This window comes from Onychostoma macrolepis, chromosome 08 (assembly GCF_012432095.1).
Source record: "Onychostoma macrolepis isolate SWU-2019 chromosome 08, ASM1243209v1, whole genome shotgun sequence".
Lineage (NCBI taxonomy): Eukaryota > Metazoa > Chordata > Actinopteri > Cypriniformes > Cyprinidae > Onychostoma > Onychostoma macrolepis.
Window position 1 is genome coordinate 10,921,561 of NC_081162.1, and position 23,768 is coordinate 10,945,328.

The 23,768-nt window shown below is 36.7% G+C and overlaps 1 long non-coding RNA gene across 2 annotated transcripts in view; it reads right to left on the reverse strand.

The window, feature by feature from the left end:
- Nucleotides 1-1,545: 1,545 nt before the first annotated feature.
- Nucleotides 1,546-23,768, reverse strand: part of LOC131545500 (uncharacterized) — a 52,319-nt gene continuing 30,096 nt past the window's right edge. The window contains exons 3-4 of one of the 2 annotated variants that reach the window (XR_009272444.1): nt 3,337-3,406; nt 1,546-2,740 (exon numbers count right to left, since the gene is read on the reverse strand). This is a non-coding gene — a long non-coding RNA (uncharacterized LOC131545500). The remainder of the gene's footprint in view (nt 2,741-3,336; nt 3,407-23,768) is intronic. The other variant, XR_009272445.1, reaches the window with a different exon arrangement.

The window sequence follows — 23,768 nt, forward strand, 5'->3', positions numbered from 1 at the left end:
AAGAAAACATTTGGTTATTTGCATGGATAATTTAATGTAGCAAAAAAGCGAGTGGTTAAAGTGTATTTTTTTGTGCGTACTGCCTTAACTGAAATGTAATGCAGTGGCCGTTCTGCGGATCTTCAAAGGTCAATAGCCACGTTGATGCTTATCGAGTGTGATCTAAAAACAAAGCTTCAATATATTCAGCCTAATGTGCGTTTTCTGGGGGGATGTGGGGACTGGAAACACTCACACACTCCGTAGACCGGAAACCAAGAGCATTTAAGACGGGGCTATCGGGTATTGGCACATGTAAATTGGTGTAGTAAATCACAATTTCATACGCAGGATATGCATGAACTGCCAAAGCAGCTAGTGGCCATGTTCATTCCTGGGCCAAACGAACCCCAAGGCCCTGGAGATTAGCGTTTTGCTGCTATTTGGCAACCTTGACTGCGTAACCTTACTGAGGCCAGATTGACATTTGGGCCCTGGAAGTAAAGAGTCAAGACGCCTTAAAGCATGTTACATTTCAGCCTGCTGCCTGCCATGAGGCCAAAACAAATTCTAATGAAGACCCTCGCCGAGCAGCCTGATCACTGGAGGAGAAAAATATATTGCAAAGCATGTTGGGAGGCATTAAAGATATAGAACACTTCAGGATGCAAATTAGTTCATATGACATGTTGCAATAGTCAGTACTGATCAGCATTATTATCATTAATGAAAACTACGTAAAAATTTTGTTCACTAAAATACAATAAAACTAAAATATATTTTCATGATTCGATTATATATACACACACACATGATAAAACATGAAATCCTGATAACCCACCTGCAATAAGCAGGAAAATGTTACCAAACTCTTTCAAATAAAGGTTCCAAAGGGGTTGTTTTTTCCATAAGGGGCTTTCGCACCGGGTTATAGGATCTAGCCACCAGGGTGGTTCCCTGAAAACAAAATTTTAGACATAAGCCAACCAACAGCGACGTCGCTTAAGCGCGGCATTCAATAACATCAACAACTGGAGGATGGATGAAGGAGAAGTACCTGGACTACAGCGTAATGGTGGGTAAATGAAATATATCGCTGTTGGGGTAAGTGTATGTAAATTGTGTTTACATGGCTTTTTAAAAAATGCTGTGTGCTGATTTTTGTGTGGCATGCATTTGGCCAATCAATGCACACTTACGTGATTGGTAGTTCCTATCATGCTGGGTTATATCCTCCTCTAAAGTAGGAGTACATTTAGTCCCCCCAAAAGGTGTTCCTATAACTAAAATCAAGGTAAAAAAGGTGAAATGCAGGTACTTCTGACAATAGATATAGGAACTGTGAAAATGTTCCTCCAGAGTGAAAGCCATTATTGAAGAACCATTTTTTTATGCCCCAAAGAACTTTTGAGTGAACAGTTTTTAAAAGAACAATTTTTTTTCTCTTAGTGAGAAGAACAACGTAAAAATCTAAAAAGTTTTTTTGTTTGTTTTTTTTTTGTAAATTATTTATTTTATTTTTTTCCACTACAAAAGAACCTCTTGTGGAACGGAAAGGTTCCATGAATGTTAAAGATTCTTCATGGAACATTAAATGAAAATTAATAACCTTTATTTTTGTGTATGTAAATAGCAATTACACCAAACTGTCAGAAATTCAACAGCGTTGAACATTTTGAAATGATATTGGCTCAAAACATAAATTTAAAATTAAAACAAACTATAAAAAAATAAAAGACTGAAAACTATCAAAATCTAAATTTGATATGAAAATATTAAATTTAATCAAATAAAATTATAATATTAAATTAAATTAAAAAAACAACCCTGATGGCGTGCAGGTGGCCACACCTTTCATTGTAGAGTTGCTTTTGGCAATACCGTGTTGGTTTTACAATATTGGAGATGAATAAGGATTCCTATAAACTTTAATAAAACATAATTATATGACTCCTCCAGCATATTAACCAAAGGTTTTGCTTTAAACCGGAATTTTATTGGCATATGTAATTGTAGTGTTCTGGACCAGGTGTGATTTTGCCTCCCTAAAGAAGTCCTGGGCTTGTTATTGCACCTCTTTATCCAGATTGGAGTGGGGTTGTTAATTAGCTAGACCTTGAATTAGATTATTTGCATGTCTGAACAAGGGGTAAGGTATTAATGCTCCCTCAAGACACGCTGTAATAACCTCTTCAGTGGCTCCCTGGTCCCTGTGGAGCCGAGCGAACAGGAGCCAGACAGCCAGCCAGTGAGAGAGAGGGGGAGAGAGCCATTTCATCCAATTAGCTGTGGATTATGCTGCCCCTCTCCCTTTGAATCCTATTTGCTGTGATAAGGTGTTCTCCTGAAAGGGCCAGGCTGAGCTCGAGCTATCCAGGGAAATGATTAATTCACAAACCCCCAAAAATTAAAATGCAGTGGCTCTCATTCCATATCCACTGACACATAAGGAATAAAGTGGAAGATTCCACGCGGAAATCAATGCAGGCACTGAACGGGGCAGCTAAGGAAGGCAAGAAGCCGGCCAGGAGGAATATATTCGACAGAATCTTGAAGCTTCACAACACATTATATTCAACATTTCCAACGGCAGGCGGATGTGGGGTGTGGTATAATGGATGATGATCTTGAATTATTCAAGTCTTCTCTGAGCTGTGCGGGAAGTGTTCTCAGCAAATTGTGTTGCTTCAGCATCAGTAGCGTTGCCAGTGATATTGAAGTTTTCTCGTTCAAGTCGTGATGTTTATTCATTGTTTTCCTGCTGGGATGGGGGCAAAATCTGATTTACACTCACAATTTATTCAGCAATATGAAACATAATACACCCTTCACTTCTAATCCTGCTTTGAAAGCAATTTACGCAAACAACTTTCCTGCCTTTTTATTGCATTACTGTTAATTATGCATATTTATTTATTGACTATAACGGTTCCATCCACTTATTCCATACATTCATTGTCTTATTCATTCATTTATAACCATACATTTTACAAGGGGTTGATAACAGATAAAAGTCTTTAAAACAAATGCACTTTTTAGGAATGCACTCAAATGTATTCGACGATGATTTAGGAAACATTTATGTAACATTTTCAAGAAAAGTTTAATTTCATGATTCTAAAAATTTAATTTGGAAAAAGTTAATAGTGTACACACCTTAATTTATTTTTATTTTTTTATTTATTTTTTTAACCTAAAATGTTTTAGCAGTTAATAATTCAGAAATATCATTACATTTTCTGGGAAGTCAGGGATGTAAATTTGGAAATCTAAATGTGCATGACAAATCTCATGAAGCTCAAATTATCTATTTATAATCTATTTATAATAAATTGATATTTTAGGAGACTTACTGACCTTGACAAACAGTCATGATGGTCTGCTGGGGTCTTTTCTATGATGTCATTTCCTGTTTTATGAAGCTCAACTGAAAAAACAAGGTGACACCAAGGTTGTGGGTTCGATTCCCAGGACGTCTTTCAAATACACAAATGTAAATGTCTTACACATTTTAAAAACATTTCCTGACTAGCTACACCTCTCTCTGTCATTGAAATACTAAAATTTTGCCAGATCCCTCTCATATCACCGCTGTTACCACACGTCACCTTTTAGCTGAGAAGTGTCCTCCACAGACCCAACAGAAGAATGTGTGGAGAATCTAAAGTAAGCGGTTTTTATATTTCCAAACCCCTTTGACGCCCCACAAACGATGTTTAAACACCCTGCACCTAGGGTTTAATTAAGTCCCTCTAATCGTGTTCCAATCGCGAGCCTGGACGGATGGGCTGGAATTCCTGATGTGCATTTCTGTCAGTCTTAATTGGATAATTGATTGCCAATTTGAACCTGGCCACACACTGCATACACAATAAAGAGCTTTGGCCATGTTCCTTGAGGATTCATTTTCCGACCGAATAAAGATGCTGCTTCGATAGGCAGCAGTCCAGTCATCCACAGTATAAGGCCAGTCTCACAGAAAAGAGTTATTTCTCTTGGCTAGTTATGCTGAATGGCCGGCTTGTTTTGACGGTAGACCAGTGCATGCAAACATTGTTATATTGTCCATTAAACCACAAAACAAATTAGAATAATAATGTCAGTGCATTTTTTCATATTCAAAAATAGCAGACAGAAGCTCAGCTATTGCATTCATTAAGGCCTTAAAGTGATAGTACTCCTAACAATAAAAATTATGTTATCGTTTACTCACACTCGAGTCATTCCATACCTAAAAGTTTTACTAAACAAGACAAATTAGCGCGAGAGCGCAATTCTAAAACAGCGCCGATGGGATGGGGAAATTTCTGCGGGCGATTTACTAACAATGTGTAAATTAAAGAACACAGACGCAACATCTCATTTACATATCGACCAACGTAATATACCAAGCGCTGCGAAAATTAGCATTGTTGCAAATAAAGAATAAAGAAATAAAGAAGCCACAGTACGTTGAAAAGAACCGGAGGCCAAAAAATGAAGGGTTGCTAGAAGTTCTGACAGACATGACTCCTAGTTGAGGGTTCCAAGTCATCTTTTATTTCCTGAAGCAAATTAAAAATAACATGGCTCGGCAAACGATATGTTTGGATAATGTGTTCTTCTGGCATTCCAAATAAATTAATACATGTGGAAAAAATCCTCTCCCTACCACACACTCTCTGTTCTCTGCGGTGCCTCCTTCAACAATTGTAGCCATTTTAAGTACAAAATAGTTTAAGACATCCTTTTTTGGGGCATTAAATAATGACGCAAATGCCAGTAATTTGACGAGCGCAAATGTGTGTGATTCATTTGAATACTCTCTTCCCATAAATTTTGCGTCTGAAAGGGAAACTCCTACAAATGCATAATCAATAAGGTCAGGCACAAAAATAACTGTGTCCACGCCTTTTCAGCGCCAATTTGTCACTGCACATCATTAGTAAAACCTGACAGTACAATTTTAATGCCAAAAGACAGTTTGCGCTCGTCGTCTTTTTTTTGGGCGATTCTGACAATTGGCGTCGGAGCTTGTGGGTCAGTCGGGCCATCTGATCATACTGATTGGCTGTTCAGCTGGCCAGTGCACGAGAAAGGCGCAGAATCGACGTGCTACTTGGCCGTCGAGCATCGACTTGGTGTGTCAGGGCAACTTTGGACCCAGACGCTGCTGGTGAGCCCACCCCGCAGTCTGCTTTCGTGTGTTCAGGGCTTTAGTGTTTACACGGCAACTATGAACTAAAATTTTTTTTTTTTTTTCTTCAAAATGTAGCTTTTTCAGGCCCCCAAATGCCAATGTTGTGTAAATGAAGCATTTTGTTTCCCATTTTTAGTTGAAAATGGTGTCATGTTAACAGCCCTGACGTTTTTTTCTGCTGAACACAAAGGAGATATTTTGAAAAATGTTTAAACTGCTTTTGACCATACAATGAAATAAAACTTAAATCAATCAATCAATCTTTTGGGTAAACCGTACATTTAATATTTTACAAATCCACCACAATTCACTGAGCACACTAGGTCATGATATGCACACACTTACAAGATCCTTTGCTTCTTGTAATTACTGGAGTGGATTACTGAAACACTTGCAATGCAGTAATGCTTTTTCCATGTTGAACCAAAGGGCCTCTGGAGACCATGAGGCCTATCACAGATATCCTGACAAAGAACAGATGTGGGAAACCTGAACACGCACACATTTCCTATGTGTCAGATCGATATCTTCCTGACACATGGGAGTGGTCACACAGTGTTATGTTCATATTTAATGACAGTCCTCATTTGATTAAAAAAACTACTCCCAGACATTTTTAATATGTGCCAGACAGTGTCTTCTTAACTTCAGTTTGACGCTAATCAATGTACAGCTCTGCCTGAGAAAGTTTTCACGAAAATATCAGAGCACTTAAGATATTTGACATTCTGATTATGCTCTGTGACATCGATTGGCTGACACGTATGGACTTTCTTGGATGAAATGCTATTTGAAAGTGAAAGTGAAAAGGAAAACAATTCCTGTTGGCTTTCAGAACGACGTAGCTCATTCTGTAGTTCCCCATTGACAGGTCCCGCTCTCGACATCCAGTCTACCAAATGATCTTTTCATTATTTACTCGATAAACTAGTGAGTCCATTCGTCAAGTGTTTTGTTGGACATTTACTTAGATGGAAAAATATGAGCATTGAGTCAAAATTTGTCAGGGGCAGATCGATGGAGCAAAGCAGAGGAAAACAACTCCGTATTAAGAACAGAAACAGACAAGTAAAACTTTTGGGATTTATTTGTTTACTGTTCTTCTTGTGATTGTAACACGAATGAGGAGTCATAAATGTGTTCGTCCATGCAGATCCATAGCAGGATCTATGCTCAGAAGTTTGACCCAAATTGTTTCATAAATAATTGTTGTGGTAGACTTCATAAACATGTTTCTGTTTTTGCAGTACAAACTACAACATTTTTACATTTTTTGATGTTTGTTAATCCAAAAGTTTCTTGGGGTTGAATACTGGCCAAAGTTTCCTCCCAAAGTCACAGTCATATTCTCTCTGTAGCACAAACAGTTTAGGACAAGATACTATACACCAGGGATCCTCAGATCTGGCCCACGGGATCCACTTTCCTGCAGAGTTTAGCTCTAACCCTAATCAAACACACCTGAGCATACTAATCAGTGTTTGATCAGGGTTGGAGCTAAACTCTGCAGCAGATTGGCGCCTCCAGGGAAAGATTTGAGGAACCCTGCTGTACACATACTGAACTATTAAAGGAATAGTTCACCAAAAAAAAAAAGTTAATCCATCATTAAGCTGTTTCAAATGTAATCCATTGCTTCTATTTTAAATAACGGTCCATAATCCATAATAATGCTTCCTTCCATCACCTGTTGTGCTCTCACATCAAAATTTGGACAAAAATTTGGACTGTTTTCACTTGTAAACATTGCTTGATTTGTGCATATTTCTCTCCTGATTCACACGAGACAACTATTTCACAGGAGGAAGCGATATTAATATAGAGGTATTTTTGACGTAAGCAATGATTTGAAGTAAAAAAATTTACAAACACGCGCCTTTTACTTATCAAGATGTTAATTCATGGGTTTACATGTGAATTAATTGTGAATTACTGTGATGTTTTTTATAAGACATTTGGACTCTCATTCTGATGGCACCCATTCACTGCAGATGATCCAGTAATGAGCAAGTGATGTAATGACAAATTTCTCTAAATCTGTCCCTCATCACACTCATCTACATCTTGAATGTCCTGGGGTTACGTTTTCAGTAAATTTATTTATTCTTTTTTTGGGGGCGGGGCGGGGGCGGGGGGTATAAATATAAAATATATTTATTTAATATTTAGAGGTAGAGGTTTATTCACATGACAAAGCTGTGTTCTTATGTGTTTTTTAACAGAACAACAATATTGATATAAATACTATTTTAATACTAAATTAACCATTTTCTGATTCCAGAGATTTTAACTATTATGTTCTTCAACAAGAAAATTATTATTTAAGTTATTCTGCAACAATTATATACGTGTGTGGATATGAATTTAAATACTTTTTAGTTATTTACATACTTTTAAGTCATCCTGCAGCCCCCTGGAAATTTGCTGAGGTCCCCTAGTGGGCCCCAGCCCCCTAGTTAGGAATCACTGCCCTAAAGGAAAGATTTTCCACATTTGTTTCAGACAGTGGAAATAGTTAGTTGATTGTAAACGGTTTCAGCTTTCTGCTTGAACAGCACCTGAAGTTCAAGTTCATACAGTGAAATGACCCGGGAGGTCAAAGCCCCACTTGAATATTTGCTAATACTGTTTTCTCTTTGAACGTTTTAGTAGTATAAAAGCTATCCAGTCCTCTGAGGAAAAGAGAAAGAGAGAGAGAGAGAGAGAGAGAGCAAAGCACTTTACCACCACCATTTGTACTGAGTGAAGTTTCTTTGGAGTCTCCTTGAGACAAGTGACCAGAACGGTCCAAAGTGAAGGCCTTATCAGTCACCCACACAATGGTGCCACCCCATGAATTATATTGGTGGGGGGAGGAGGAAGCCACAGAGGGGCCTTGCGCAAAGCGGCCGCATTGTGGACCATCTGGGTGACAATAAACACCTCCCCATTCGCTTTGCTCCATCATTCAAGGCCAAGATAGCAGATCTGGACCTAAACTATAGCTCACTATCAGTACTATCACTGCCTGACCTGGCAAAGAGATGGAGGTGAGGCTCAAGGATATCTCTCACTGGAGGGGCAGGGGAAGCGGTGGTGTTAAGAAAGTGATTATAGCCATTCTGTTGAAGATGGAGGTGTTTTTGTGTGGAACGGAGGATGTGGCTGAAACAGATAAAAAGAAAATGGGAGCAACATGCTCATATTTTGAAAAGCGCAAACTTTTTTAGATACTACTGAGTTAGATGAAAAGCTTTTGGAATGTTTTCTTCTGGTTTTGTTTGTGTTTTTATCAAACAAAATTGTCATGTTGCTATTGATTACCTAAATCCTTTTATAAATAACAAATAAATAAATAAGATTAGAAGTTATTTGTTTTTACTTATAGGACAGCTTAAAAACATTAAAGGTAAGAAGTTAAAATTTTACCATTTGCCGTCTGATTGGTTCTGATCAATCGCAGATTTACAGTGATGAAGTACAAGGGCCACATGTCTAAGGAGCTTGAACAACAGAGAAAGACAGCAAGGGAAGGAAAGAGAGAGACGGGGCAGGTCGATGGAGCCATGTCTACATGGATGTATTGTTTTCTTTTTGCCACAAGCTGACAGCATCACTTAATCGAGAGATGACACGTCGATGCGCACTGATCATGTTCAATGAAGATCAACAATTAAGACCCCCACGATGAAAGGCAAGATCAATCAAAGTGATAGTTTGCTACCGATTCAAAAAAAAAAAAGAATTATAAAGACTATGATAGCATACAAAATGCTTGGTAGTATATTCAGTATAAACTGATGGGACATAAAAGATTTATTTATTTGTTTTTGTTTTCTGTAAAAACAGGGGTTTGAAACGGGCATATTCAAGATGCCAAATTTTTGAGAAATTAATATATTTATTTCAAGATGCATTAAACTGATCAAAAGTGTGAGTAAAGACTTTTACACTGTTACAGGAGATTTCTTTTTTCAGATAAATGCTGTTATTTTGTTAATAACTCCTAAAAAAGTATACAGTTGTTTCCACAAAAAAGCAGCACAACTGTTTTCAACAATGATAATAAAATATTTCTTCAGCAAATCAGCATATTAGAATGATTTCTGAAGGATCATGTGACACTGAAGACTGGAGTAATGGATGCTTAAAATTCAGCTTTACATTAAATGAACAAATTACATTTTCAAATAGAAAACTGTTATTTTAAATTTTAATATTTCACAATATTTCTGTTTTTACTGCATTTTATCATCACATAAATGTAGCCTTGGTGAGCAAGAGAGACTTCTTTCAAAGACATTTAAAAAAGCTTACAGACCCCAATCCTTTGTTGCATGAATATTCTTCACTTAAAGCCACATAAACTAATATATTAAAAAAGGCATCTGAGCGTTTTTTTTGTTTTTTTTATTACCAAGAAAAGGAGACTTATCTTATAATGCTGTGGGTTGTAATAAAAATGCTTATTTAATTAAAATAAATAAATACTGCAAAATAACCGTTTCATTGCAAATAAGTATTTAATTATTTATTTTTCCTCTGGTCACCTCCTGAATTCACTCTCCATTGGCTCATTTAGGACCCTGGGTATATTGTAAGAGATCATGCTAAAATGTAATGGCTGGCTGTGGGAAACTCAATATATGAGAGTCAGCAATAAATCAAGACATATGGAGGTATATTTCCAAACATATATTCATTCAGACACCTCAGAAAAAAAGAACTGCAGTGCTCAGATAAAAAAATAAAACAAATAAAACACATACTTACGGCATTCTGCCTTTTCAAATTTACAGGCCTTAGTAATCCAGTTTGGTTATACTGATACAATAGCAATAATAAAATAACCAGCAAATCCAGCCCAGTTTAATGGTGTTTCCACTGAAACACCCAGTGCCGTGGGCACAAAAGCTTGAAATTAATCCACTAAACATACATACACCGCATATGTATTTTTCACAGCCCCCATCGCCCCTTGTTTTGACTGCGTGTCCTTAAGATTTATTCAAACGGTTGACTGTAGCTCCTAAACTCTCCATTCATATCCTCTTTCATTTAAAGCAGAGACTCAGAGAGGAGTTCTGTGTGAGTAATCTAAATGGCTTGTGTCACTAGAGCCTGAATGCAATATCAGGTCTGTTATTATAGCAGTGGCCCTCAGGAGGGAGTGAACTGGACCAGTCTGCATTAGAAGCATTACTGTTGCTCTTCATTCAGCTCTGACTGTGGAAGTTGTCGAGCCCTGCTGACAATTGAATTGTTTTGGGCCTGCAAATGAGAGTAAACTCTATTAGTAAAGGTTTTATGGGGCTAAATTCACCTGTCTACTCTCTAAGTCGCTGTTGCTGTGGTTTATTTTAGTAGTATCGCTGATACCCAAGGCACTACATGTTGTACATGATGCCTTTGTCAGGGTTTTTAAGTGTTTGTGTGTGCGTTTTGGGGGGGGGGAGGCTTTGGGTTGGAAGTAGATTTTTGTTTCTTGCTGAAAACAAACATATAAATAAACCAGGAAAGAGCAATTCCTGGGATCTTGTGTACTTTTTTTTTTTCTTTTTTTCTTTAAATCAGTAGGGTCCAAAATTAATACTCCCCAAGAGCTGAATGTGAGTAACAATTGACTTTGGCGAGTAAATAAAACTGGCCAGTTGGCCGGTAACTTTATTAACTTTTACCGCAGTGGAAATTTTATCATCTGAGGTCTATCTAGGATGCCTAAAGGCATTTTTCTCCAGAACGCCATAATATTCCACTTTCCTCCATAAGCAGAATATTCCTTGCATTAAACTACCAAAATGATAATATGAAAGAAAAAGTCAAGATGCATCAGGTTTTTTGCAGCTGAAGTGAGAAACTTACCTGCAAGGACAAAACAGTTTAATAATTAAAAATACAATAATAATAATAATAATTTAAGTATTTATGGTGTTAATTTCACTTTGCCACTGGCAGGTGTGATAAAAATAAATAAATAAATAAATTTAGATTCCTTTTGTCACTGTTCATTTGTTTTTGTGTTTCGGTGCTTCATTTTTTTTTTTTTTATTAAAGTAGCTGCATGAATTGTGGACTCCCTGGCATGTTTGTGAGCGCAAGCATGCTAATTTGAGTTAAGTTGTTAATGCACTGCTGATGACGGCTGACAGGAAAACCAAATGAAGCAAACTAAAGATGCCAGTGTTGACCAAAAGACGAGAAGTAATAAAGAAAATGAAAGCAAATTTAAAGCAAGGGACGGCTAGGAAATGGCAAGAAATGGGAAGCAAAAACAGTGGCGTTTAATTCGGTACCCTGAGGGCACTCATGTTGTGTGACAGGGGTTCACATGTAATCACTGTAAATGCTGAAGTGTTAGCTACACCCCACTGTTCCACCGCCGTGCCACTCTCACACCTCCCCTGCACGGCCTCATTACCCCCCCCCCCCCCTCTCCCTCCCCTCCCTCACACACAGCCATTAACGGACACTCCTCCCTCCTGTTCTTCACTTCCTCTCTCCAAATACACCACACTGAGATCATTTCTCCATAATCAGCTAAATTCAAGGCCATTTTGCATTGTTTTTTGTTTTTTTAATGGTAAATTTACAATTTGGCCTTGTGCAACCCAAGGTTATTATAGTCTTGCATTTAATTATTTTGTAATTCCATTTTCAGTTTTTTCCCCCCACTTTTCAATTTCAGTGTAATTTTAGTTAACTTCAGCAGTTTTCTTCACTTTTAGTACCAATTATAGTTAAATCTTCCCATAATTAATAATATAATAGTTAACAATTGAAATAATAATAATAATAATAATAATAAATAATAATAATAATAATAATAATAATAGTAGTAGTAGTAATTTTCTTCACTATTATTAATATCAACTGTCAACTATTATATTATTAATTATGATTTACTACTACTATCACTATTACTTCAACTACTACTAATAATTTATTAACAATACTAAGCAGAAGAAAAAGTAAAAATAATAAAAAGAACAACAATTACTATACGAATTAGAATGAATGAATCAATCAGTCAACATGCATACATACTGTAGATACATACATATTCATATGATTGTATTAAAAGTGCCCTAGTATTATTATTTACTATTATTTAGAAGAATCATTATAATTAGAATAAATACATAAGCAAATAAACGCATACATACATACACATTGATAGACTACAAAATTGCTACTGATAATAATTAATCATTAATATTATTTGCAATAAATAAATAAATAAATAAAGCTCGGTAAGCTGAAATAGTAGTAGTGGTAAATCAGTATTCCTTCTAATTTCTTAGAATGTTTAAAGCATTCCACTGCCTGCATTCAGCAGAGTTAATAATACACAGTGTCATAATGCGCTAATGTGCGTGCGCTTTTTGACACACAGGTGTGCAGATCGTGATCAAACTTGAAGGGCACGTGAAATGAGCCGATAAGTGCTGCTTGATTTACTGGTGCTCACTGTGAGAAATCCACAGTGGAGATTGTGTGCAGTTAGTGTAGTTATCTGGATGGGATCAGCTGTGTCTACGGTGGCAGAGGGGCGCAAGCCCGAAATGTAGGGGTCTTTATGGGCCCTCTGGCTCACTGACCACAGGCCATTAACTCGCATAGAGCCCAGAGCCCAAGCAGCCAAGCGCTTGAGCCGTGACCCCACCCGGGATCACCTTATTACTCCTGCACATTATGTCTCCCACTGCAATCCTTCTATTTAAGTGACTTCAGCAGGAAAAGAAGCATGGAGTAAAAGGAGAGAGAGAGAGAGAGTGTGTGTGTGTTTGTGTTTTAGTTTGGAGTTGAGATCTAGACTAAAAGAAGAGTTTCAGTCAAGTGATTTATTGGAGGTGTCCACTTGTCTCGGGCTACTTGGAGGACAGATGTGTGGTGGATGGACAGCATCTGAGGGAGGAAATAGAAAGGACAAGGGGGCTGTTCATGTGACATGGTCATAGAATCAAACAGTGGCCAAGCTTAACTGACCTCAGAAGTACTCCTGTGAGGAAAGAGTCAGTCTGGCATGTGTGTCTGAGAGAGAGAGAATGAGAGAGAGAGAAGTGCAAATGGAAGTTGATTTACTTTAAGAGCCACGTCACACTTTACAGGCTGCCCCGTAAAACCTTGCATGTTACAGGCCTCTAGAGGGACATCAGCCGAAAGTGTGCGGCTCTCGCTGCCAAACGTTGTGGAGGCAAGGCCAGTGCAGGTAGCATTCCTCAGAAACATAAAGGGATCATTATCACTAAAATTTCTCAAAATAATTAATAAGACCTTTCATTCAATTAATTTCTTAGTGTACAGAGTTCCATATAATTTGATAAGTGTATCAATTATATCTGCAATCAAACACTTTTGAAATTAAAATCACTAAAACTATTGTTTTAGATGATAGATAGATAGATAGATAGATAGATAGATAGATAGATAGATAGATAGATAGATAGATAGATAGATAGATAGATAGATAGATAGATAGATAGATAGATAGATAGATAGATAGATAGATAGATAGATAGATAGATGGATGGATGACTGGGAGTCAGGTGACAAGTGTTCTGGGCATGTGCCAGTTTTTCCCTAACTTCTTAATCAAGTCTGCGATGTCAGGATCGCTTTGTCTTTCACATGTTAATTCAGTTGTTAATGGGAGCTGAAGTTGCAAATGTCCAACAGCTCAAATACACCGGTACAAGCCGTCAGAAATGTGCACACATCAAAACAGGAACATGAGGATGTGTGACAGTTAGTTTCCCAAGTCAAAGGCTGTGCTGATCTTGGCTGTTGATCAACAGTGCTCTGTAGTTTGTTAAATGGATAGTTCAACCAGAGATTAACATTTTGAAATTATTTACGCACACTCATTCCAAACAGGCGTTCTCTTATTGTTTTTCAGTGAAACACAAAAGTAGAGTGTGAAGAGGCTTCACTGCTACAATAGAAACAAAACAAAAAGAAACAACCCAAGCTCACTGGAAATACGTGGCTCTAAATACATTTCTGCAACACGTTATTACGTACCTTACTGCACATTACGAGGCCGTTTCAAAGTCAAAGATCCAGTGAGTGGCGCTAAAATGCGAGTTCAATACATGACCCTGGCACGTTTTTGTTACGTTGATATAGGCACGTATTGCTGTGGGTTTTTTTTTTTTTACGTTGCTTCAGGTACATATTGCGGTGGATCATAATTCAAATATCTGGGGAGTGTAGCTAAAAGTTAATGCTCTATTGTGTTGGAAATATCCCCTACACCAAACCCAACCCTAAACCTACCCGACAGTGTTAAATGCAAAACTGTTATAAAAACTAATTTGTTGATGTAACCGTGCCGTTTGAACTTCCTTCTATGCAGGTTTGAACTGTTTTGTGGAACCGTGGTTTCACATGATTCGTACCCGAGCTCTTCACTTCTCATGTCGAACTCCATACTGCATGAGCTACCGAACAAAACTACTTAAATAAAAAACATATGAAGTGACGCTAATGATTCAGTCACAGCAGTTGTTGATACTATGAATTTATATAGAATATCTTCCACAGGAAGATTTGAAAAAAGCCATATCAGTCAAGTTAGGTTTGGAACAACATGAGGATAAATAAATAATGACAATGTTTATCTTTTGGGTGCACTATCAAAAAAGTTACTGTGTTATGTGTGATGTTTAATTCTACTGAATGTTGAAACAATGTATATGTGTGTGTGTTTGCAGCGGGGTTTCAGTGGACAGTGTGTAGGTACTTTAGTTTTACTACTGCTCTGATTTCTATAGGGCCCAGGGGTGAAGGCCAATGTCACGGACATTTCACAAGCACAGCTGATTTATAGTGCAGTCAGTGGCTTTTTTAAAACATGGCCATACAAATCCATGTTTTCCCCTGCTTTCAGGGTTTACGGCCCCCTCTGAGCTTCACCTCACTCTTTCCGTGGCCCCTCCATCAACACCCTACTGTTCACATTACAGCACAGTTAGTTTGCCCTATGGACCGCCCGTTTGGAAAACATACTCCAATGCCCTGGAGTCAGTGTGTTTATCCCAATCCTTTACCCCCTACATGCTAACAGAGAACACAGGAAGTGTTGCTATCAGTCACATCTCAACACACACCTTGCATACGTTACTGCACGTCTCGCAAATTAAAAAGCATTTCACTCTGAGCGACTCATGTCGAAATGATCTTTAGAGACAGGAAGTAAGCGATTAGATTATCTGTTAAAAAGATAAACACAGGGGCCCTTTCATTAACCTAATGAAGACAAAGCACACTGATGAGCTCTTAAGTCAATTAACAATATTTTAAAAAGGACAAAAAAAGCAGGAATCAGAAACGGACCCCAAAGGAAAATTATCATGCAGAGAGAGTTTCTCCAGGTTTAAACAAATCATGCGATACCCTCCGGTTCAAGCCAGTTGACATCTAGCCTCAGCGTGAACTCCTCTTCGTCTCTGCTCTTCTATCTCATACACCAACAAGCTTTCATTAACTATAATTAACTGCACACAGTCTGTGCATCTCCAGTAAGCATGAGTTGAGCAAATGATAGAGAGAGAGAGAGCGAGAGAGAGAGACGGGCAGACGCAGGAAAACATGGCTGCCACAGGAAGAAAGGTTGTGACCACACTGCGATCAAAGCTAAAATGAGATAGATCTGCACTTTCTGACAAAATGCACAAAATGCACTGATTTCTGGAAAAAGTTGTACCTCTTAATTAAGTAGATAAACACATTTAATTATTTAATAAACAAAACCTCCTCCTCTCATAAGACAGTTGTGTGGTAGTGGTGTGTTTGTGTTGCATCACTAAACTTCTGTCCATTATTATTATTTTTGGCATATTTATCCAAATTCATTAGTTCAAGGAATATTACTCTTTTTTGATAAAATAAAATCATGTATCACTATTGAGTGACTTATTTTTATTTTGCAGGGTACCGCCCAAAGGTTCTGTGTCAGAATTTTATTTTTTTTAATCAAAAGTGACAGTATTTTTTTTTTTTTACTTATACAAAAGAACTATATCAATAAATGCTATTCTTTTGAATTTTCTCTTCATCAAAAATGTCAATACATTTTATTTTTAATTGATATAAATATACATTATACAATATATAAATATAAATATACATTATAAATATTTCCACAAAAAGCAGAACAGCTGTTTATATTGATAAGAAGAAGAAATGCTTTAAAGGAATAAAATGTCAAAGGAATAAATTGCCAAGTTCTGTCATGAAATTCTAGATGGCGCAGGCTGAACGCCTTTCCTTAACACAAACTGATGATATTCACAGCAGTAAACTACTTGGTACAAGCTGATTGGTTCATGTTGCATACACAGGCAATGAGCTTGCTGCTTTACATGTTTTAAATTATGGCAGTTTAATGCCTACAAATACGGCTGGTAGGGACTACAACGAGTTACTTCCTGGGTTTGTGATGTCACAAACCCAAAAATGTACATAAACCTTACCCCCGAGAGCATGCAACAAAGGGGGCGAGGCCATGTTGCATTGCTTTAGAGAAGAGGAAGAGTTGTTGCCATGGCATCAAAACTAGGGGTGCATAAAAAAATCTATTCATATATGAATTGCGATTCTGTCTTCTAACGATTCTAATGGATTCACAAGTTTCAGAATCAATGTTCTAATCCTGTTTCTTGCGTCCCCATGCTCTGCACACACTCTGCCCTGCATCTCTCTCTCTCTCACACACACACACACACACACACACACACCTGATTCAGATCATCAGCTTGTCAGCTCCAATAAACCGTTCCAATAATACACTATGGGCCTCATTAATGAAAAACGAGCAGAACAAATTTTTGTTTAAATTGTTCGTATAGCTGTTCTGACGTAAACTTTCGAATTCATGAAAATGTTCGTATTTTCAAAATGTTAGTTGGTACGAAAGCAATGTACACCTGCTCCCTACCAGCTGTAAATGGTGTGTAAAACTAAAAAAGTTAATTTGCCCTTGTGCTCTTTTTTTTTGTTTTTTTGCAGCTGAATTGATAACTGTAAAACGCAGCGCTCGTCAATGTCACTATTTACCCAGCCATAAATAGAGGATGGGTGGGACAAATAGCGACCAGCCATCCTACTTGTACAACGACTAACTACAACAATTTAGTAAAATTCTTAAAAATAAGATACTAGTAATATGTTGCCGCCGTGGATATTCCTAATCATAGCAACCAAAGCGTCTCAGTTGGAGAAACGCTGTACCACCAAAACATTTAAGCGCAACCAGCTGGTCGTTTTAAAAAGAGCGCCTGACATTTTTTCGGCTGGCTAAAAACGCTTTGGTGGACACACGTTATTGAATATTTATTGTTAGGCATCCTATTAGTCTTTTTTTGCATTTATGCAATATACTGGAGCCAAACCTGAGAAAGTAGACCAGAATATTCCACTGAGTTCCTGGATACACAATTTGCGAAGCTATAATTCATAGGTGGGGCGTGCACGAGCGCCTTGTTTACGAATGATTGGAATTCATTAACATACACATGTTTAACTATCAAATTGGACGTTTACGAAGCGTTTGTGAATCCGGAGGAGAGTTTTCAGGAAGGTCTGTTTTACACGCAAATTACTCCAAATATATTCATATATTTGCGCAAGTTTCATGAATGAGGCCCAATGTGTATAGACAGACAGATATATTTCACATAGCTATGAGAAGCGTTAAATATGGATGCACACTTGGTTGCCGTGCTGTATTAAAGCTTTAATGAGGATAAAACCGTATATTAAAAGCTAACATACGCTGTTATTTGTAAATGCTACTGCTTATCTAAAAGTATGAGACTACAACAAACAAAAAACATACCATTAATAGCTGTGTGCTTGCACAGGTTCTGCACGATCCTCTTCACTAATATTCTCTGCATCTCATTCGGGCTCAAATTGATAAGCAGTATTGACGACGCTATTGTTCATAATACGACCAGAGCACATTCTGAGGTGAGGGGCATGACGTTTCTGCAAGTGCACTAGGCGTTTTAGCGAATCACAACACACTGGGCCAGCTAACCAGTCTGAGCCCATTGTGTATTTCTGAGGGAGGGGCTCAGCCTGTTTATAGCAGAAGGGACAGAGCAGAATAAGGAATGTAGAATAAAGGTAAATTAAGTAAAAAAATTTAAGCATTAATACATAAACATAATCAAGCCTAGAAAAACCAAGCCTGGTTAGCTTGACTAGAGCAGTTTGCACCGTGCTTTCAGAGTTCCTCTGAAACCCTCCACCTTCCCCAGCTTCACCTGTAGATCTGCTACAGGTTATTTTATATGCTATTTTTGGAGTAGCAGTATGTCTTAAACACTCACAGCATGGTATCGGCATATATATTGGCAGTAGCAATTTCCTGTACTTGCTTTGCAGCAGTAATCTACAACAACAGTAATAACCTACAGCAGCAGCAATTCAACAGCATAGCAGATCATAGCAGACCAAATACATTAACATTGTCATATACATTACCATGCTAAAATCTTCCAAGAGTTGTCATGATAGAATGACATTTAAATTAAACAGCAAATATATTAAAATGGATAACTGTAATAAATTGTAATAAATAATAAAATCTCACAATATTAATATTTTACTGTATTTTTGATCAAATAAATGCAGCCTTGGTGGGCATAAGAGACTTTTTAAAAACATTTAAAAAATCTTACCAACAAGTATATGTGAAACTAGTAATGGGCAAATCGTATGATATAGCAAATGTCCAGCAAATAAACTACACTAAAATTTAGAGGAAGAGAGAAAGACACACACACACACACACACACACAGAAGCTTTTGGTAAACACTTAAAACTAACCTTTGTCCACCCCTGTTAGCTGCACTAACTGAGGTCTGGGCCAGTGTTAGTGAGGTTGTAGAAGGTAAAATGTGAGGGCTCAGTCCAGGATCTGAGAGAAAGCAGATTATGGTGACTCGTTTATGGCTGGCTAACAGCCAGGAAAGAGGAAAAGAAAACCGAAGGGGCGAAATACACATAAAAAAATAAAAAGCCATAGTGTTTTCTTTATGTCTAATGGTTGTATGCAAATAACGGTTTGATTTTATTGTGATATAATCACTATTATGAAAACACTATTGGTGTCCATGTTATATTATATTTTGTAGTGAAAGTAGAAAATAAAATGGATTATTAATGTTCTTAATATAAGTGTATTTATTTCCTTATTTTAGCACAATTATGACATTACATTATCCCTCACAATCCTTAAAACCACTTCGAACCATAACTACTTCATATACTGCAAATTAAAAATAATCTTAAAATATATAAATATGTTGTTAAAATAATCATCACTACTATGTCCCGACAGAAGAAAGATGGCAACTGCATTTAATATATGTATGCAAAATATCATTATTTAATCATGAGATTTTCTCATGTCTGACTGACTGTACCAGAAAAGAAATAGATGGAACTGAAAATCAGTTTGAAAGCCTCCTGTAGTTTCAGTTCATTCATTCTTTGAAGTGAATGCTAGATTTGTCAGTTTTAAAATAAATTTGACATTATGAATCTGACATTAAGTGACAGGCAAGGAAAAACTGATTTTGTGAGAAAATGGAAGAGATAGATACCCAAACATAAGTGAATACCTCAGACTCATCCAAAATTATGCTTTCATACATAATATTTTTCCAGTTAGTAGTTTCCTATGTCCCAGTCATCAAGAAACCATTCACACCAACAACCCAAAACACAACAGCTCGGCCATTTCAGCGTTGCTCATTATTGCACAACTATTTCTTCTCTCACCCTTTTCTTTCAATAAACTTATTCTCTTCCATCCTCTAGGGTTTTAAATCATCTCCATCCCCCTCATTTTCTTTCCCTCTCTGTCGTTTTCCTTCTCTCAGCTGCCCAAACAACAAGGCCCGAAAAAGATTGCAGTTCATTTCAAAGCGCAGTGGATGGAGGCCTCATTTACGCGCTCCTGGCAACTCAATCAGGCCAGCCAGCCCTGATGAGTGAGTGACTAGTTTCAGACTGCCAGTCAATATGTGTCTGCCGTGATAGAATGTCGGCATCTTCACCTCTCTCTCTTTCTCTATCTCTCCTTTTTCTCCTTGTCTAATCAATGTTATCAAAATGGAGGAAAAGGGAAAAGGAAAAACATTGAGACACACAATAACTATATCTCACTCTCAACTATATCACACCAACAATACAATCACATTTACCTGATTCGGACTGTAAGTTATACTCATGAAGAAAAGGCGTGCGAGATGGTGTTTCTGATCTGGTAGTTTTATTTATAATTACTTTAAAAATTATTTTGATTCAGTCAGATGTCAAATAGTAATAGGAATATATAATAAATATATAAATATCGCAATGTTTTCATCAACTGAATAGTAGTCAGCTTAAAATAAACCGGGGTCTTAGAACAAAATGCTTTTATTTTATATTATTAATTTATTTATTTGTTTGTTGCCACATTGCTGTATATTGGTTGCACTGCATGGTTTAATTTTGGCAATTTGTTAAAATGTATATTACTGTAATTTTCATTATTATTGTATTATATTATATTATAAAGCTGCTTTACTTAAAAAAAATAGAAATAATAATAAAAGTAATATATGACAAACTTCTAAAAGATTTTCATTTCAATAATTTATTTTTTTCTTCATTATGACACATATACATATACATATATATATATACACACACACACACACACATACATACATACATACATACATACATATATATATATATATATATATATGTGCTTAAAAATATCTAAAATAATGCTACATTCAAGAAATTAAAAACACGACAACCATTAAAGATATATTCATGTAATTGTATACAAAATTTTAAGTTTTAAACAAATTACTAGATGTGTAAAAATTGATTGACCCTCTTGACAACCATCTGGACTCAAACATGTATGAAATTCATGGCTGTTAGTAATTGATTTCATTCTTAAATTCTTTCTTTTTTCTCATATTTTTTTTTTGTGCTGATACCTCAGTGTGTGTCTGTCTTATTAAAACACAGACTCTCTCTCTCTCATGGCCGACTGGGCTGGAGTGTCCCCAGTGTCCTCTATTACCCAGCGCCCCACTGAACATGCTCTGCAGTCTGCTGACCTCCTGCCCTGCCTGTCACCCTGATGGCTACTGTTATCCCAGGCTACTTATTTCACCAAAACGGCCTTTTGTTCCTCCTTGTATTGAAAACATCAAGCCAAGCCAATTACAGGCATAAACAGACCGGTCATTTCTAGAAAGGTGAGTTTGTTTGTGTGTGTGGGGGGTGGGGGGTTGTTTTGATCTATCAAGTCCATTTTACAAATTGACACAGAGAAAGGGAGAAAAAGATTCAGGGAAAATTCTGTATTTTAAAAATTAATTGCAGCCCCTGATGACATTGTTTATTTGCACACACTGTCTGAATTGTTTTAGCAATAGACTCACTAAAGGAATGTTTGAAAATCCTTGCAAAGACACTGAAAAATACACTATGAAAAAACATAAGCATTTAACATATGACCAACTTACAAATTGTTTACAAATCCCTTTAGGTTAATAGAATATTGAATTATTGTAATTAATAGGTTGATTTCTTGTATTTAATAAGTGAGAGTAGGCTCAATGCCATCAGATTAAATTAAATTCAAAACATTTGAATAATATTGTATCTAAAATGGTTAGTATGTACGTATCTGCCTTTCAAGTTTTTAGCATTTTTGAGAAGTGGTTAGTTTTAGGGAACACTGAAAAAATGGAGTAGAAACAATTTGTACTCAAATTGCTGGAAATTTTTACAATTAATTACATAGAAAGTGCAAGTAACACACTGAATTAAACACAAAGACTGAAATTGTATTTATTTTAAATGTATTCCAATAATATTTGCTTTATTATTATTTTTTAAATATAAACATTTCAAATTAATATAATATGTATTAATTAATATTTTATGTTTTTATAAAGCTGTAAATTTGTAAATATTTTTTAAATTTTAAGTGCTGTCAATTTGTCTGTATATTCAGCAAAGCGTAAATGTACTCATTACGTACAGATACCAATGAATACCAATTAGATCACACTGGTTAATTGGACCAATGGGTTTATAATTCATATTTTATTTAATCAGTATTTTTATATAATATCATACATTCTATTCTGAAACAAGCATAATTGGCATACCTTTGGAATAGTTTGCATTACTTCATACTAAAATGATTTCACATACTCTTGGCGAGAGTGGCTGTACGTGCCCGCAGTGGAAAACGCTGTTGACTGCCTAGTAAATCTGCTTTACCGCCCAAAGGTCAGCAGGAAGCATTACAGAGTCTCCGCAACGGCGGGATTCGTCTACAAAGCACATCTCCTCACTCCTTTTTCCAAGGATCACTGAAATTTATAAGTTGCTGAACAAGTACTAAAGGCCATTAAAAACGTAGATGAAATTTATGTGAGGCAGAGGTGGAAATTATATAATTAGGGGGCTCAAATAATTTTTCAGTCGGATTCTTCTCACAGACCTTTAAGTTTAATTGGGTGCTAACGGCAGCTAGGAACCAATGATGACGACAGACACGGGAAATAAATCAGGGGGGAAAGTCAAAGGTCGCACTTATACATGAGCAAGACATATGTAATGAGGAGGAAGAGAGAACGAGGCTCTTCAAGTTATTCTAGATACTTTTTAAGGTCTGTGTCTTTTAATTGCTTGAACTCTGTCACTTTGACCTCATCATAAATGTACAGACCCATTTAGTGTTATGTAAATACAGACTTTTCCTTTACATCGCATCCTAACCAGGAACAATATGACCATTGACACTGAAAGCAAAATTTTCATCCAATCAGAACTGTGTGTGAGCATAAAGATGCATCCCAAGTGATGCACATATTGTGCACTTGAACTATACATAATGTATTCTGCCATTTGGAACAATAGTATCATCTCAAACGAAACACTAAACATTTGTTTGTTACTACATGGAAGCATTTATCATTGTCCACTGGACGGAAATTAAGTTAAGTTTTAAATGAACCTGGCATGGAATAGAAACAAGCAAAATGGATATACTGTATGAACATATACCTTGTATTTTCATGGCTCCTGTTATGATTCTTCGGATGGCATCTTGAGGGATTTGTCTTATAATATCCAATGTTTCCAAACTTCTGCAGTCACTCTCTTCCATTCCAGGTTTGTTTAAAAAAACATGAGCATCAGGATTTTAGTTCAATAAATTTCCGGTTTGGGGAGAGCTGCCCAACAAAAACGCTACAGAAATATTAACCATGTAAGCGATAAAATGCAGTGTTGCTCATCACTGCTGCTACTGGTTGAGACAGAAAGTTGGGCTGAATTCAAAATAGCACACTAGCGTTTGCCAGATATGCAGCTAAAAGACAGATAGCTTTTATCGCCTGCTGCTTTGCCGTGTCATGTCTGACAGACAGTTACCAAACTGGTTATCCATAACCAAAACAAACATTCAAACTAATAAATAAACAAAGGCAAGGTTCATCATTAAAAATACCCAAGAAAAAAAAAAAAAAAAGTCCCTTCATGTCTATCAAAGTTTTTTAATCTCTACTAGGCAAAACGGGCTGGTGTTCAATC